At 46.3% G+C, this 19834-nt stretch overlaps 1 protein-coding gene across 2 annotated transcripts in view; it reads left to right on the plus strand.

The window, feature by feature from the left end:
• The window catches only part of LOC146867033 (VPS10 domain-containing receptor SorCS1-like), a 3068338-nt gene that overhangs the window by 2916287 nt on the left and 132217 nt on the right, over positions 1-19834 (plus strand). The gene's annotated exons all lie outside the window — the stretch shown is intronic.

Raw genomic sequence — 19834 nt, forward strand, 5'->3', positions numbered from 1 at the left:
AATTAACAATACAATTAATAACCATCAAATCTAAATTAATTCACACAATTAACACAATAAAATATTTTTTAATAAATATTATATAAAAAAAAATTACATTAAAATTAAATTACTTCCCACCCTACTCCCCTATCAACCCTCAACCCACTCATAAAAAAGTACACAGTTAACATATTTACAAATTAATTATTATTAATTAATGCTTAATTAATTACTAATTAATAAAAAAGTAACACAATTAAGATAATTACCAATTAATTATTAATTGTGATTGGTCAATTTATAATTAATTAATAATAAAATAATTAACTTAATTCACAATATAAAATATTAAATACTAAATTATTAATTCATAAAATAATTAATTAATTTCAATGAAATTACTTCCCACCCTATTCCCCTGTAAACCCACAACCCGCTACAGAATTGAATTATGCAAAAAGTAATTAACATATAATTAATTAATTCAAAATAATTCTTTAAAAATATATTATAATTAAATTACTTCCCACCCTATTCCCCTATAAACCCACAACCCGCTACGGAATTAAATTACGCAAGAATTAATTAACATATAATTCATTACTTTAAAAAGAATTCAAACACACATTACAAAATATATACATACTTTTAACACAAATACTAACATAGAAAACACTAAAAAAAAATGGATATTATTAACAACAATATTTTGACAACCGATATTACTAACTTCGATATTATTAAAATCGATATTTCTTACCTGCATGTCGATATTCTTAACCACTATATTTTTGCAAGTCGATATCCTGTCCACTCGATATTAAAAACTCAATATTTTGTCCATTCGTTATTTTTAATTCAATATTATGATTAGCTACTAGAAATGCACGGGCATGTGGCAATGGACATCATTTGTTTCTTTGTAGTTGTCTGGTCTGCTTGAATCTTCTTGCAGAACATTATGTTTTGCTATCTTCTTCCTTGCCATTGTGGCTCATACTACTATTTGTTGCAACTGACTCGTTGCCTGCAGAGACAATCCTCACACAGTGATGCAAGCCAGGTACTTTAAGCAAGAACCAGTCCAAACCAGGCTCAATGACTTTTTAATTGAATGGCTATAAAACCCATTTTTCACCTATAGCTTGTGCCACTAGCATCGTGCAGCAGGTGAGTACCGAAATATGCAGCAGAGTTTACTAAATTACGCAGCTAGAAAAGACAAAATGTGTGTGTCAGAACTGGGGGTCTCTAGATGGCTGAGGTAGGTACCTTCGTCCAAATAGGGACCATTACTTCTAGTCAGGGAAAGAAGGGACACACTCTTAGATAACCCCTGCTCACCCTCCGGTAGCTTGGCATGAGCAGTCAGGCTTATCTCCAAGGCAATGTGTAAAAAATTCGCAACCACACTCCCAGTAACACAGTGATAACACCACAAATGGACACCACACTGATTTTATAAAAATAGCGGTATCTTTCTCAAAAGAAATACGATGAGACCAAACGTTAGAAATCCAACATATGCGTATTCGTAATATTTCACTTCGCCGGTTATTAGGCCAACAATCACTTGTAGGTTCTTGCGGTATTAATGAGCAGTTCACGATGATCTAGTGCACTCCTAATGCAATGCTATGCAGTTCGTAATGTAGAAATAAGACAGTCCTTAATGCAAGTACTAATGCAGGTCGTAATGCAGGAATAATGCAGTTCGTAATGCAAGAATAATGCGGTTGGTAATGCAAGAATAATGCAGTTCATAATGCAAGAATAATGCGGTTCGTAATGCAAGAATAATGCAGTTCTTAGTGCAAGAATAAGGCAGTTCTTAATGGAATAATGCTATAAGCCAATCTGCGCGGTCAGCTCGGGCACCACTAGGCCCCAACAACAGAGACAATGGTCGTAAACTTAAAGGGGCGGCCCCGGTACTGCTGGGCAGGTACAGGCCGCTCAGAGACTCAGCGCGTCTAACACGGTGCAGCGGGAGAGAGATCGGAGCACTCCTGTACTCCTGCATGCCTCCCCAGGCCATACACGCTTGCGGCTCCCGACCGGAGTCCAAGCCTTACCTGGGGGGGTGCGCTGCCTCGGTCTGTCTCTCTCCCCACTCGTCAGACATCCTGCTGGGCGGCCCGATGATGTTGCAGCTCCGTTGCTAAGCGACGCTGTAGACGGATGGGTTACAGCACTGCCTTCTCTTTCGTTGACGATCTTGGGCAGATTCCTCTTAGCGAACAATGATCACGATCCCTTTCACCTTGCAGCTTCCTTAGCTTCAAGAAATCCTTTAGCACGTTCCGACTCGGGCCGGCAGCGGCGATCCTTACTCACAGCCTCAGTTACAATGATGGCTCGGGCCACAAATAACAATGCAGCAGTGTGGACGATGTTTCATGCTGCGGGGGCAATGCGGTCATGGGGCACTTAGTAAACAGCACCACAGACCACACAGGAGTCTCAGGCATGCAAAGGCACACGCGCCAAGCCTCGCTGAGACTTGGTTGGAAACTTTGATGTTCCTGAGTTTCCACAACAGGGGACCAGCTCTCCTCGGGCCCTTGGAGTCAAGTTACTTCAGGACACAGCACACAGCGAAGTCCTTTCAAGCAGGGGGACACAGCACACATCAAAGTCTCTTGTCCTCTCCTTAGTCAAATCAGCAAACGGCAGGCCAGCCCCAGAACACACAGCAAGGGCAGTCCTTCTCTTCAGTCTCTTCAGCTGTTCTTCTTTGGCAGAGGTTCCTCTTAATCACAAAGTATTTTCAATCCTTTTTCAGTCTTGAGTTCAGTCTTGAGTTCAAGGGTTTCAGGAGGTGGAGCCATCCTTTTGTGGCAGCAGCACAGCCCTCTTCATATCCAGGGGGCTACTCCTCCCACCACACCAAATGCAGGCCAGCCTGTTGCTGTCTCACCTACTCCTCCCTGGTGTTAGGACACCTCCCCAGACCCTGTCACATCCAAACCCAGACAGTCAATACACAACCAGGCAGAGGCACGGAGGATGGTTAGGACAAGAAACCAGCCGCTTCTAAAAGCGTGGTTTCTAAACACACAATTTAAAAACCATCTTCACAGAAAGATATGTTAATAAATTCTGAGTTCAGGCACACAAAATTCCATCTCTCCATCTTATGCCGAGGGGAAGATAGGCTGGAAACATGTTACACAGCATTTCCCATTTTGTCCTGTGGGCAAGATGGCCTTCCAACAGTGAAAAACAAAATTGGAGTATTTCACTGTCAGAACATGGTACACAGCTCAGTACATGTCCTACCTTTCACATACACTGCACCCTGCCCAGGGGGGTACCTTGGGTCTACTATAGGAGTGTCTGATGTGCATAAAAGAGGGAAGGGTAAGGCCTGGCAAATGGGTGCAATTGTCAGGACAAGGCAGTTAGCAAACTGCGTGCAGGCATTGCAGTGGCAGACCTGAGATCTCTCTTTAGGGCTACTTATGTGGGTGGCAAATTTAGTGCTGCAGGCCCACTAGTAGTATTTGCATTACCAGCCCTGGCACACATAGTGCACTCTACTAGGGACTTTACTAGTAAGACAAATATACCAATCATGGACAACCAATTACCATAACAATTTACACAGAGAGCATATGCACGTTAGCACTGATCAGCAGTAGTAAAGTGCCCAGAGTCCTAAAACCAACAAAAATAGGTCAGAAACAATACAGAAGGAAGGCAAAAAGTTCAGGAATGACCTTGCAAAAAGAGCCAAGTCCAACAGTGTGGCATAAAGCTGCATATTTTATGACAATACTACTTTATCATGTTGTCATTATACACTGTCAAACCATATCTGGGTTTAGGTTTCACCTCATTAGCACCAATGTATCACCCAAATACAGCAATTAGCAACAGAAAGGGGACCAGTTAAACTTTTCAAACGCTTTCCACTGTGCGGCAACACATGTTGCTGCATTTTTAGTAACTTTTGATCCAACTAGAAACTATTTTTTAAATTAAAATCTGCAAATTAAACAGCAGATGATTGATCATGTGGCAAATGGAGCAAATCTCTAATCATGTGGTAAGTGCTGCAGCCACAAAATGGCATAATTCAAGTGGGTCTGCCTATAGTCAAGTTAAAAGGACACTGTTTTACCCACGCGAACACATTACCAAGAAAACCAAGATGGCCTGGTACCTCTCTATTGAAGAAAGTTGAAACCATTATTGTCAGAAAGTGACTTCAGAATTGCCATTCCAGCGCTCAGACTCCTGCATTGGAACAGTGGCACTGCTGTAATGCACAGCCTCCCAGATTACACATGGCCTTCTATAAAGTAATCCTATATACTGCATCAGGCCTTATCAAGCATGATCACATCACCCCACCGTAAAAAACCTCCACTGGCTCCCACTTACAGCCTGCACCATCTTCAAAGCCAACTGCATCATTTATAAAGCATCCTGATCAAAACCTCTCACTTACCTGGTTGACAAGCACACCTTTTCCTGTGGCATTTATCGCACCCTAGTCAGAATACCACCAGAATGGTGGTGAAAAAGGTAAAAACAAGGCAACAGGCCACCTCCATTTATATTTGCTACTTAAATACCACATACATATGTACACACATTCCCACTTCCCATTGGTTCTGTTGCAGTTCTAGTAGTTGTGTCATCTATCTGAAATTCCTCTAGTGTTACAGTAATTTACACTCGGTTTCTAGCATCATTTCTAATATGTCGTACTAGTGTTACTTGCATTAGTAATGCGTCTGCACATGGATATACTTTTAGAGGCCAACATTTCATCAGAAAACCTTAAAAATGTGAATGCAATCATAAGCATGTCTCTGATGATGAGTCAAGAGCAATGACTTGACACAGGTCATTTGTATCTCTGGTAAATTCGGACTTGTCTGATCTTAGGCTCTCATGTTACTCAGCCTTTGCCTTTCTGTGCTCATTCACCCTCCTCCTGAACTCACATATGTGGCCCTGTTCTGAATACCTTACATCACCTACATAGATTTTTCTAAGCTAATAAAACGAGATGCAGTAGGGATATTTAATGGTATCTCAGGTTTCCATCCATGGACACCTTGACCATACGATTTGTGCTGTATGACTTTTGATGTCCGATTAGAATTATCCTAGTATATCTACTAGATAAAGAGAGGGCTTGTAGGAAGAGTAGCTGCGGTTGCAGGCCTTGTGGATAAGTTGACAGGTGTTCCAAGTTGCTAAGCTGCCTGTGATGTTGTCAATTCACCACATGTTTTTACTTCTGATCCACTTGTCACCATTGGTTGTCTGCCTTCCAGAAATAGTCAATCAAAATTGGATGCAGAATTTGTTTTTAGATGTGGATGTGATTGTACACTTTTCTGTGCAGAGAGTGCATGTTATGTCACCATATGATGGCTAAGCCCGGGCAAAATGTATAAATTCCTTTGCGAAAATTATGTGAAATGCCAAAAAGTATGCAAAGGTATGTGTTATTATGTAAAATGCTGGTCCAGCGTCACTGGGTCAAAATGGATGCAAGGAGGAATTTTATGCTAAAAAATAGGATGGCATGTGTGATGTAAATAACAGCCACTCCCGTTTGTTCTGTTTGCATTGTTCTCATGCGCCAATGATAGGATTTTTACGCAAAAGAAGCCTTGTTTAAATAATGTGGAGTCATGGACTAACCTCAAGCATTACGGGCAATAATTGTAACACTGCCATAAAGTACATTTCACCCGGGCTTAGTGGTGGCCCACACGTGCCATTGTCACAAAGGTAACAGCTAATAGACTGATGCAATCTCTGCTAGCCATTAAATTAATGGCATTTTAAATGCAGGGTCGCAACGTGGGCTAATTGGGGCAGTCACATAGTATGTTTGCTGCTTTTCCCATGATGCATTGTGCTTGGTGTGCATCATGGATTAGCGGTCTGACTATGCTTTTGTGATGATATATAATACTTTTGTGGATGACAGATTTCTTAGCCCCATCCTTATGCTTCATTTGTGCTATTAGGCTTCCACCAATATGCTTCATAATCTGTTTTAGAAATTGATGCCACTTACCTGGTGGGGTGGGTACAGCAACTAATGTGTTGGCGTGACTCTCCAGCCACTCCGTCTGGATGGAAGGTGGATGCTATCAGTGCGGCCAGTGGTGCTGCTGGTGACATGGTGATTCTTCCTGCCCCTGGTTTCAAGTTTCACTTTAGTCCTGGGCAGAATCCCTACACTTCCATATCTCTTCCATGCCCCTTGTTGGTCCCCCCTAATGCATTGATACACTCTTGTATCCACCTCCAAGATGCTTTTTAATGAACTCAGGAATGGTGAGTGAAGCTTTCCCAAAGGGTCTGTTTGCTGCCAGGCACTCATCAAACAGAATCTCCAATTATTAGTTACTGAATTTTCTTATTCTTTTTGTCACTACCTCCTTTTGTAGCTTCTGGCTTGCCATTGAAAAGGGATTTCACATTTCTCAGCTGTGGGTTGGACCCTCTGTTCCTCTCCTTGGCTCTGCAGCAATGCTCTTGGCTGATGTCCTGGGTTATTTTATATTATCCATCAGTGTCTCCATGACATTCAAAATGTGTAAAGCCTTATTCTTAATCATTCAGTAAAAACTTTATTCGATTTAATTTTTTTTTAAAACATACAATTGGATATATTGCATTTTAGAAATTGGGTTTCTGGTTGGGAGAGTTATGCAGCCTGTCCAAGCAGGAAGCACAATCCTAGTCAGGGCAAGTCAGAAACACACTTTAAATTAAGCTGTGCTCTCTGTCTGGTAGCCTCGCGCACAGTCTTGACTTAAGAGGCAATGTGTAAAGTATTTGTGCAACACTTCAAACAGTAACACAATGCAAACACAACAAAAAAGACTCCACACCAGTTAAGCAACATAGACTATTATTGTGTAAATTAAACAAGACCAAAATGACAAAAATCCAAAAAGTAGGAGTCGAGATATTAATTTTTAAATATTTAAAGTAATAATAGCACTTAGAAGCAGTAGGCACCTATGGGGATTACTAGTTGTGCTTGACCAAGGCAAAGTCAAGAGTTCAGGCTGACACAATGGAGTGTGGGCTGGTTACAGCAGTCACACAAGGCTCACTGAACAAAGCACCTTGATCCTGGTCGCAACAGCACAATGCGGGGCGCAGCCTAGTGATGCATTGTTGTCGATCCCTGCAGTTGAGGTTATTTTCTCCACGCAACGATGGAGATGTGCCAGTTCTGAAGACAAAAGCACCTAAGCCGAGACTTATTGGCTCAAAAGCCTATGTGCTGGGTTTCTCCAAACAGTCAAGGACATGCGAAGATCTTCTCACACTGCAGCAGCAGCAATATAGCCGTTCTGATGCATCAGTTTTTGAGGCAATGCGCTGGTTCAGAGTGCGATGTATGGGTCTGTTCCTGCAACAGCGTCGATGTGTTGATTCTGCTCCATACAGCAGAGGATGCGTTGGTTCCACTGGAGCAAGCACCGGTATCCACTTCCAATGGACAAGGCATAGATGCAGGAGGTGAGACTTTCATATCCCTGAGTCTCAAAACAGGAGGCAAGCCAGCATGCCCTTGGGGATCTCTCTGGGTTTAAGGAAGAGTCCTGTTGTTCCTCAGCAGTGGCAGAGAGCAGCAGGCAGCAGGGCAGCACAGCAGAAAAGCAGTTCTTCCAGAGCAGCAGTCCAGCACAGTGGCAGTCCTTGTAGCAGCACAACAATTCTTCTTCCTGTCAGAGTTTCTTTAGAGGCCCAGAAGTGTCTGATTTGTTGGGGTTAGAGACACAGTACTTACACCATGGTGTGCCTTTGAAGTGGAGGTTACTTTAAAGAGGGACTTTGAAATGCATAGACGTTGTCCCTTTACTTCCCAGCCCTGGCTACTGACTCACTACTGGGGAGTAATACACCCATTGTGTGGGGACAGGACACTGCCCATTCACATGTGTCAGCTTCTCCCTCCCTTCCTGCCCAAGATGACCTATCTGGATGCAGATGGCTACTCAGTAACACCTAACTTTCCTTTTTGTGTGGCTCTCTTTCTATAGGGAATGTAAAAGTCCAGCTGTCACCCATCCTAGATGTGTATTGAAAACAATCTACAGGCACACAGAGCTTTATGAGTAGAAACATGCCATTTTTCCAAAACTAACGCATTAGGGTGTTGGGTCCTTTTAAGACAGCTGGGTTAGGCCTCCTTAATGTACGTATACCACGTTTTTTGCCCTACAGTTAGAAAAGTTGCTAGGCTTCCATTGGATATGATCTTTTAGAAAACCTGGGCTTTTAATGGATTGATTACAAACTGTGCACAAGAGCACAAGGGAGAGGTGTGGCATAGTGGCCAGAGGGGCTGACTCCGGAGCACGGGGGCGAGGCTCAATCCCCAGCGCCGGTAGCAGCTCAGCTCAGCCTCATGTGACTCTGGGCAATAGCCGATGGCCCCCAGCAACTTGAAACCCTTGAGGGGAGATATGTTTGCGCTTTACAAACACAAATTATTTATCTCTTATTTATGTTATGTATAACTGCAGTAAAGTGTTATCACAATTTTTTTTAAACGTATAATAGAACATACTAATGTGTTTGACAATTGTCTGAAGGTGGTCCTTGGGACACGCACACGTGTATATCACACTAGTTTGTATGATTATGAAACAGGTGTGACTAAATAAACCCGTCAAGACAATTCAATTACTTGACCTACAATTTAAATTGTCGCTGATTTAGAAGTTAAAACATTTTACCTATGGTGCCTATTTTTCTAAAAGTGGCATTTCGAAAATAGTAATGTCAAATTGTACTTTGCCAGCAAAGAGGGTATATCATTACCATCCCAATAATATTAAACATGACAGAGCTATTCCTTCTCAATCAGGAATTACAGCTTAAAAGTGTAATAAGGAATTCCCAATGTTAACCTATGAGGGGTAGGCATCACAGTAGTTGAAAAATGAATATAGGTGTTTTTCATTACCAGGACATGCAAAACGTAAAAGTACATACCCTACCTTTTCATTACAAAGCACCCTGCCCTATGGGCTACCTAGGGCCTAGCTTAGGAGTGACTTATTTGTAACAAAATGGGAGGTTAAAGCTTGCAACAGGTTTTAAATGGCAATTTCATATGGCACATGCATACTGCTCACACAGGCTCTGCAGGGGCAGGCGTGGGTCATGTTTAAAGGGCTACTTATGTGGGTGGCACAATCAGTGCTGCAGACCCACTAGTAGCATTAAATTTACAGACCCTTGGTGCAGGTAGTGCACTTTACTTGTGACTTAGAGATAAAATAATTATGCCAATTATGGATAAGTCAATGAAACCATGAGAGAGAGAAAATGCACTTTTGCACGGGTTAGCAGTGGTAAATTTGCCCAGAGTCCCAAAACCAACCAAAACAAAGTCAGGATAAGAGGAGGAAGGCAAAAAGTTTAGGGTGACCCTTCAGAGGGGGCCATTTTCCAACACTCAACATTCAAGCCCTACACTGCAATATCAATAATACATATAGCACAATACAAATGCCAATTCAATAGCAAGGCATATCTAAGAAACAGACATGTTTCTGTACATTGCTCATATAGATTAAAAATCACCTATCCGTTTACATAGAGTTATTACCTGCCCAGTAAAAGTTGCCACAGATAGACAGACTTCTGCGGATTGTAACTGTTGAGGAAAAATCAAAGCAGGAATGCATTGTCTAATTTTTTTTAACAGTGGTTTGATAAATTGGGCTCTTGATGTACCATAAAGCGTGCAGATGAACTTAAACTGCAGAGAACATTACGTGGGGTACCCATCACAAGGACATCTAGGTAAATTCTAGGTGATGGATCGTGTTATATATAAATCTTGTCAACACAAATCTATGGCTGACTTTAATTACATGTTGGTCTTGGGCCTCTCTGCAGGGTCATCCCCAAATGTTTTGCCTTAACCCTCCTGTTTTCTGAAGCCATTTTTGTTGGCTTTTAGGACTCTGCGCACTTTACCACTGCTAACCAGTTCTAAAGTGCTTGCGCCCTCTCCTTTAAACGTGGAAAAATTGGCTTACACCCAATTAGTGTATTTAACTTCCTTGTCTTGGAAGCCGCTAGTCAAGTGGTACCCAGGGCCTGTAAACTAAATGCTACTAGTGGGCTTACGGCACAGATTGTGCAACCCACTTAGGTACCCTTTAAGACATGTTTCAGGACTGCCAGTGCAGCCTATGTGTCCAGTATTAAACTGCCACTTTGACCTGGCAAAATAAACCATTTGCCAAGCCTAATTCTCCCTTTATAATCAATATAAGTCAGCCTTAGGGTAGGCCCTGAACAGCCCATAAAGCAGGGTTTAGTGTATTTATAAATTTGGACATCTGATTTTACATGTCCTGGTAGTGAAAAACTCATAAATTCGTTTTTCACTACCGCAAGACCTAGCTCTCCCATAGGATAACATTTTGTTACCACATTACATTTAATTAGAGATAACTTTCAATTGGGAGGAGGTAAAAGTGTTGGGTTTGTTGTCTAGAGAATTGCAATTTAAAACCCCATTTGATAGTGAAATCAGATTTTAAGTTACAATTCTGAAAATGCAACTTTTAGAAAGTTAAATCACAAAAATGTTCCCTAAGGATTCATTTATATCAAATCTTTGTTTTTTTCACTGGTCACTAGAGGTGATCCTATTACTTTTCTACAACACAGTTGGAAAACTGTTTGAACGGCCCAGAGCATTTACCTGGATGCCCCGATATGGTGTATTAAAGAAATAGACCCGTATGTTAAGTGGATATACCATGAACCGTACAGGGGAGGTGGCAATCTTTATGGAGCCAGTTTGTTTTAGAAGCAAATACATACAGGATTAATTTTCCATTCTACGCTGAGTCCTGAGGATGGTCTAACAGACCTAGTTGGCCACTGGAGACCAAAACGTTGGCAGCTCTTCCTCCTTAAAACTAAGAGCTACAGCTTTTGCTATGTTTAGTCCCATTTTGAATTTTCTAAAATATTCTTTTGTAAATTAATCTGATGGTACATGTGTTTTTGTGTAACCGTTTTTGTTGAGAGGATTTATTACATTACCATAGGTTCCTATATTGTATAGATACTGTATAAGACTATGGGTTTGTATGGTGGCATCAGTGTCTACATTTAAATTTGTTAATGTACTGCATGGAATGTTGAAATATATAATGAGGCTTGTACTTTTGATATACATAATTTGTTTAAACTAAAATACACTTGTTTTTACTTCAACACATCTATGCTGGGTTATATGATTTCTCGAAAAATAACCGTGTTGTAGATAAGTAATATAATCACTTCTAGTGACCAGTAAAAACCCAAAGATTTGAGATAAATTAATCCTTAGGGAACATTTTTGTGATTTAACTAGTGTACATGGTTCCTTGGGGAAGATTGGGTTGCCCTGTGTTGTTATATAACTTTTAGAAAGTTGGCATTTTCTTCTTCTAACCATTTGGTGTCTGCAGCCTACATCCTGGGTCACATGATTAGGTGGGGGAATTATGTCAGATTTTATTAAGATTTTGGACGCACGTCTTAGGTCATTTACTTTGCCCTTAATGGCTAACCTGGAACGAATAGAGGAACGACTTAATGCAATTGAAAAACATCTTAACACTAAGGCTTTAAAGACAGGGCCAAGTACATCGGCAGCTCACTCATTACGCGTAGTTACAGCCTCAGTAAATAACTTGTTGGATTCTATAATCACCCCACTCCAACAACCGGTACCCCTAGTGACTTCCCAGGGCATAGGACCAAGTACTCCACCTCTAGTCCCAAAAGTCACTGGAGTAACTCAGGGAGAGGAACGGGGTCCTCAGAGTACAGTGGGGAGATTTAGTCCCCCGACACAGCCCGCTAAGAGAGAATTGTCGTTACATCAACCAGAAGAGGCATGTCCCTATACAATAATCCTTGCTAATGTTCCCAAACTGGAGGGCGGTAAAAATGAACATTGGACTTCATTAAAAAATAAGGCCCTCCATTATCTGTCCAATAAAACAGTTTTGGGACAACATTTGGATAACAATTTTATGATGATTATTAGGGTGCCGTGGGTGGGTAAGATAAAGAAAAGCTTAGAAGGCGACTGTGTTGTCATAAGTTTTAGATCCCCCAGGCTGGTTGACGACATATTGAGGCAGGCTGGGTCAGTTAGAATTCAAAATGAGTATGTAAACATACTCCCTCTGGGTTTTTTTTATCCCCCACTTCACATTAGGCCAGTGTCTAGCGACCTATCTAAAGGGAGAGGTCCTTATGAATTCACTGTTCCAGTCTTTAATAGATTTGATACTCTTTCTAATCTAGGAGAAAACGAGTGACTAGGGATCCAAGAAGATACTATTATCCCTGTCACCTCGGTTAGAGTTCCCCCTGTAGCTACACTGGTGAGAAATGCCCCCTTTGTAGATGGGTGTGATCAAAGGGGTACACCCATAAAGCTGGTAACTTGGAATATAGCTGGTCTGAAAAATAAAATAGATGACCCAGTATGGAGAGAATTTATTGGTCTGGGTGATATTATAGGACTACAAGAAACCTGGGATACAGGGAATACCCTGACCTTGGATGGTTATTCGAGTTATTTTATCCCGGCTGTTCCATCTCATATGGGGAGGGCAAAGGGTGGCCTGGTTACTTTAATCTCAGCTACTATTCCCGGCACCCATGTTCAACTAGATACGGGATCACGTAACTGCTTAGCATTCCAAATTTCTTTGAGTGGGGTGGGAGATATCCTAATTATTAATTTTTATAATTCATATGATAGTCACCACGACTGATCACCTGGCCATGTTAAATCTTTTTTGGGCGGATTACAAGGAGGTCAATAAAAATCAATGTTTTATTATAGTTATGGGAGATTTTAACATCCATGGTTGTCCGGATAAATGTTTGTCATTAGATCTATTAGGTCCGGTAGAGCAAGGGGAGACTCATTTTGAACATTCTGCACAGGGAGATCTCCTTGAAATAATTTTGGCGGATAATAGTCTGATGCTTCCATCCACGTTGGATGAGGAGATACCTACCTTTAAAGGGAATGGTAGTAACTAAGTTATTGACTATATTTTTATTCGTTTAGCACTGGGGGATAGGATTCATGGATATTCGCCGGTTTGGTCACACTTTAGTGACCATAATCCAGTGGCCCTCAGTTTTTTCGGACCTGATCATAAAGCCTGCGATAGCTCAAAATAGAATGGACAAATCTGATATACGTCCAACAGATCAGGCGCGTAGGATTAGATGGAGTGGAGTCATACTGGGAGACTTTCATACCAACTTAGGTGCCAATTCCGATCCGGTAAAAAAATTCCCCGTCCGACTCGTATCCGGATTTTTTTCCGTCCGAATCGTCAAAGTAGCGTACAAACTGCCAAGTACGATTCGAACGGAAAAAAGTCCATACGAATCGCATTGGGAAGATTTCCCCACACGTCCTCGGGTCGGGAAAAGTCACCGACACGTCCCCGGGCGAGAAACCCACCGTGCGGAAAAATAAAGTCCGACTGCGCAAGTACGATCCCTCCCGTCCTCCCCATTTCACAACCGTACGCAAAAAACACCGTCCGAACCGAACTCCCATAGCAACCATGGAGACATGTGCCCGCATACGCGCCGAACACCCCACCACCCCCCGCCCGCGTATGTACGCCCCGAACCCCCACCCGTGTATGTACGCACCAAACACCCACCCGTGTATGTACGCCCCCGAACCCCCCCCAGCCGTGTATGTACGCACCGAACCACCAGCCGTGTATGTACGCCCCCGAACCCCCCCCAGCCGTGTATGTACGCACCGAACCTCCACCCGTGTATGTACGCCCCCGAACCCCCCCCAGCCGTGTATGTACGCACCAAACCCCCACCCGTGTATGTACGCACCTAACACCCACCCCAGCCGTGTATGTACGCACCGAACCACCACCCGTGTATGTACGGACCGAACCCCCACCCCAGCAGAGTATGTACGCCCCGAACCCCCACCCGTGTATGTACGGACCGAACCCCCACCCCAGCCGTGTATGTACGCACCAAACCACCACCCGTGTATGTACGCACCAAACCACCACCCCAGCCGTGTATGTACGCACCAAACCACCACCCGTGTATGTACGCACCAAACCCCCACCCCAGCCGTGTATGTACGCACCGAACCACCACCCGTGTATGTACGCACCGAACCACCACCCGTGTATGTACGCACCAAACACCCACCCGTGTATGTACGCCCCCGAACCCCCCCCAGCCGTGTATGTACGCACCGAACCACCAGCCGTGTATGTACGCCCCCGAACCCCCCCCAGCCGTGTATGTACGCACCGAACCACCACCCGTGTATGTACGCACCGAACCACCACCCGTGTATGTACGCCCCCGAACCCCCCCCAGCCGTGTATGTACGCACCAAACCCCCACCCGTGTATGTACGCACCTAACACCCACCCCAGCCGTGTATGTACGCACCGAACCACCACCCGTGTATGTACGGACCGAACCCCCACCCCAGCAGAGTATGTACGCCCCGAACCCCCACCCGTGTATGTACGGACCGAACCCCCACCCCAGCCGTGTATGTACGCACCAAACCACCACCCGTGTATGTACGCACCAAACCACCACCCCAGCCGTGTATGTACGCACCAAACCACCAGCCGTGTATGTACGCACCAAACCCCCACCCGTGTATGTACGCACCAAACCCCCACACCAGCCGTGTATGTACGCACCAAACCACCACCCGTGTATGTACGGACCGAACCCCCACCCCAGCCGTGTATGTACGCACCAAACCACCACCCGTGTATGTACGCACCAAACCACCACCCCAGCCGTGTATGTACGCACCAAACCACCAGCCGGGTATGTACGCACCAAACCCCCACCCGTGTATGTACGCACCAAACCCCCACCCCAGCCGTGTATGTAGGCACCGAACCACCAGCCGTGTATGTACGCACCAAACACCCACCCGTGTATGTACGCCCCCGAACCCCCCCCAGCCGTGTATGTACGCACCGAACCACCAGCCGTGTATGTACGCCCCCGAACCCCCCCCAGCCGTGTATGTACGCACCGAACCACCACCCGTGTATGTACGCACCAAACCCCCACCCCAGCCGTGTATGTACGCACCTAACCACCACCCCACCAGGGAATGTACGGACCGCACCCCCACCAGTGCATGTACGGACCGTACTGACGCCAAAAAAACACGTACTGAACCCGGACAAACCATATTTACACAAGGAGAGTCAAGTAGAGTTTCCCCACACCACCAAACAGGCCCAACAACCCCACAAACATCACATACACTCACCTGCAACTGCCAAACTGCCAAACAGAGCCCCAAAACTCAATCACTCCTCATAACACACCCACACAAATTTCAAACACAGCCACACCCACAAATGGACCAATAAAAATGGACCACACACACAAACCATGAGCCTTTGCAACAGACCCACTGCTGCCAGAGCCCACAGACGACCCACACCACCATACTTGAACCTCACACTTGCATACCTTCACACAACCACCTACACAAACACCCCCTCATCACATTCACACACACACCTCCACTACCACACCCACACACCCACAGCCATCCACACCCACACCCCCACAACCACACCCCACGCCATGTCCACCACCAAGAATCCAAAGTTCACAAAGGAGGAGCTGGAGATCCTTGTCGACGAAATCCTCAGAGTCGAGCCACAGCTCTTTGGGACATTGGTCAGACAGACCAGCATATCCGAAAAAACCGCCATGTGGCAGAGGATCGTCGATTCTGTGAATGCTGTTGGGACAACCAGAAGGACCAGGCACGAGTGCCAATCCAGGTGGTACGATCTGCGGAGGACGGTCAAGAGGAAGATGACTGACAATCACAACCAGGGGAACATCACTGGAGGAGGGCCGCCCCCCAGACCGGTACAATACCATCCCTGGGAGGAGAAGGTGATGTCCACGCTGGCGGTGGAGGGACTACACGGACTGCCAGGACTCCCAGACCCTGGTGAGTACACAAACAACTCACCTCACATGGGGGGGATGCCATACACAATCAATCATGCATGCCACCCCCCCCAAGCCACCACCGGACACAACAACACTCCACAAACACACACATGCCACTGGCACCTCCATGCCCCATGCATCAATCAGGGCCATGCCAAGTCACAGGCCACACAAAACACCAACACAACACAGGATGTGGTCGATGCTGGGAGTGGGGGCAGCAAAACTAACATTGAGCAACTCACAAGCACACAACAATGCCCTCAGCCCATATGGCCCAGGGCACAGCCATACAAACTGTGTGTACCCACACAGTACTGTCTTGCCTGCAAATGATGGCTGCCATGCAGGATGCCATGGGTCTGAAGGCACAATTTGCACATAACAGCAGACAATGAAGATGCATCGCTCTGATAGAGTCTCAGCACACACCGCCACAGCAGCAGCCTACACTCAGACACACTGCCCAATGGGTGCCCGGAGAACAGGGACTAACTCACATGAACAAGCCAATGGCCATTCAAAGACCGGCTAACTGTGTGTGCCCAGGAAGCTGGCCTGAGGTGACAGAGAGTGACAAAGAGAGGGAGGGAGAGGGGGAATGAGAGGGAAGGAGACAGAGGGGGGACACAGGGAGACAGACAGAGGGAGGGAGTAGGGTGACAGAGGGAGACCGACAGAGGGAGGGAGGAGGGTGACAGAGGGAGGGAGGAAGGGAGACACAGGGAGACTAAATCAGCCTTGGGTGGTGTGGCCATGTCCACTCGTCAGCCGGTGGACTGTGTGCATGCAGACCAGGTCTGGCAGTGCCTCAACCCCCCCTTCCGTAGATGAAGACCGGTCCATGTGTCAATCTGTGCACGAGTCCATCCGTGCTGCAGGCACAGACCTAACCACACACCCAGTATACCCACCCACCGTGTCGGTAAGAACCCTGTCACAAAAGCTTCAGTCCCCTACCTGCAACATCAAATTGCCTTGCCAAAACACCATTTGGCCACGTACAGTGCAACACGTAAGGCGCCTCTGCATGGCTCGCTACGCCCGCACACCACACTGCTGACTGTGTACCCAAATAGATGCATCAACTAAGATTGTGTCTCACACATGCGTAAAGCCCTGACAGCTGTGGCCAAGGGACATAGCCATGCACAAGTGCACTGTGAGAGGAATGCAGGACAGATCCAACTACCCAGAGGAAGAGTGCCAAATCAGAAATGCATGCAACATGGATGCCACATGTGACACTGTTAACATTGTCTCTCTCACACACAGGTCAACGTCGACGAACACCCCCCAACACTGGGGGGGAAGTCACACAGGACCAGGCTCCGCGGGATGATGACCCCACCGCCAGCGATGACTCTCACCACTCCGTGGATGACCCAGACCAACCTGGCCCCTCTGGTGTCCAACCACCTGCAGCACCTGCGTCAGGTACAACTGTGCCAACCACCACCCCCATTCCTGCCACATCCCAGGAGACGTCCAGGAGCCCTGCCCGCACACGACCACCCAGCCAGTCTGCCCAGGAGGGACACGGTCCTCCGGGCACCCAGGAGGAGGCAGGCGGCAACGCAGATGCCATCCCTCAGGGGTCCCGGAGACCCGATGCACCCACAACGGCAGGCCAGGTGCACGTGGGCAGGGGTGGCGGGAGTGGAGGACGGCGGAGGCGCGAACCTGACCAGGCAGCTCAGGACCCGGTAGTGTCCCAGGTCAGCAACATCCTGGATACATACCGGCGTGACACCAGGGGCATGGACCAGATTGCGTCCACCCTCAATGACATCAAGGGGACCCTCCAGGAGATGAAGACCCTGCAGTCCAAGCAACATGCCTGTCAACTGCAACACCAAGGAAGGATGGAGGATAGACAGGCTGAGCTCGTGGCGGTGCAAACCCAAATGACCGGTGTACTCCGTCTGATTGCCGACAACATGGGCAACCCTCCCTGTGGCACCAGGCGAAGGCCATTACCAGACACAGGGAGGGATCAGGAGGAGGAGGATTCATCCGACGGAGCGTCACAGACATCGTCACGGACTGCTTCCGAGGGTCCCCGCAGGAAGGTGGGTCGTCCACGAAAAAGACTGTGAGAGTCAGCAGAACATCACCATCTCCCAGGTCACCTGGCCTGGCACCTGGCCCTCTGGCCCAATAGCAGCACATGACATTCTCTGCCACATGGACTTGCTGGTCACTGTCTGACCTATGTTGACGAAGACTGTGGCATGGACTCTGACATTTTGCTACGACAAGGATACCAACTCCCCCAGTGAACTTTGGATTCTACACTCCCGCTGTGCACCTCTTGTCATCCCCACAAACCCGTACCCCACCACAAATAAATTAATCACACTTACAAGATGATGCCGTGATTCTACATTATTACAATACATGTGTGTGTCGTACAGTCAAAGCATGCCTGATCTCAGAATTAACTCCAACCATCCAAACCGTGGGGTCGCAGTCTTGCCCAGGACACACATGGGTCCCAATGTCTCATCTGATACAGACATGGAGTACCAAACTCACCTGTGCTGGGCCCAACCAGCTGAGTGGTTCCCGCACAACTGTGGCTACAGACACATTCAGGGGAGCAACAGTCATGCGCAGAGGTCAGGGATCATGTGGAGTGACCTGGCTTGCCGCTCCCAGGTATGTCTAGACATGTGTCCCTACAATGTGCCGCATGCTTGCGTCAGGCGGATGTTGAGAATGGTGGATAGGCCAAGGTTGGATGCATGGAGATGCCAGAATGCAGTTTAGGATCACTGTGCCACATGGTTGTGTTGGGGTTGTGGGCTGCATCATGAGTGTGGGCGTGGATCTAGAAGGTCATCCTGCAGCTGGCTGTGAAACATTCCCCCCATCCCGTTAGGACGTTGATGTGGCCTGGTTGCCCGACGCAGTAGCAGAGCTGTGCAGATGCACTCCGGATATGGACAAGTACCATGGGAGTCGTGAGGCACATGTCCGTAGACTGCAGGGTAGGATTCTACACAGATGTTGTAGTTTCCCTGGGGGATGGTCTCTCTTGCCTTGAGGTGGATGGAACTGTGCATCTTGTGCATAATACAGTTCCCACTCCCTGACAAACCCCTAGCATCTTGTCACTCTACACATAGACACATATGCACCACCTATGAAAACTATGCCAGACCTGCGGCACGCACAGTGGCAACAGGGCACCATTGACAGGGAAGAGGCACCTTGGAGACAGAGGGACAAATTTATTAGTCATGTGTGTTGGAATGACAATGATACTCTGTCAACACATACACAGGTCATGTGGATGTACATGTGGGAGCAACACTGGCACCCCCCATTGCAACACAGATGCTGGCATCCCATTGACCTGGCACACAAGTGACGGATAACAGCTAAACACCCCCTGCTGCCACGGAGAGGCCGCTATACACCATTGAGGCCCTGATGGGGCAATCACACACCATGTCAACCCGGTGCAACCTGTATGTTTCCGAGGCCAGTGTTACACACAATGATGGCCTCATCACAATCCCCAATCCCCTGCCACATGACAGTCACCAAGTCTGAGCATGGCTCCAGGTGAAGCCTGCCCCATGTCATGTTCCCCATGTAGGATCACCATGTATGCAAATGGAACACACATGAACCGGAGAAGTGCACACAGACTACAAACAATTCACACACCCAAAACGACGTGAGGCATCCCTTACCCTGAGGAGATTTCAACACTTGCCCGTGCATGTGACGCTGAATCAGCACATGTCGCTGTGTTCATGAGGAGTAGCAGGAGCACAACAATGCCACCAGCAGA

The sequence above is a fragment of the Triturus cristatus genome, chromosome 1_2 (assembly GCF_964204655.1).
Source record: "Triturus cristatus chromosome 1_2, aTriCri1.1, whole genome shotgun sequence".
In the NCBI taxonomy this organism is placed as follows: Eukaryota; Metazoa; Chordata; class Amphibia; order Caudata; family Salamandridae; genus Triturus; species Triturus cristatus.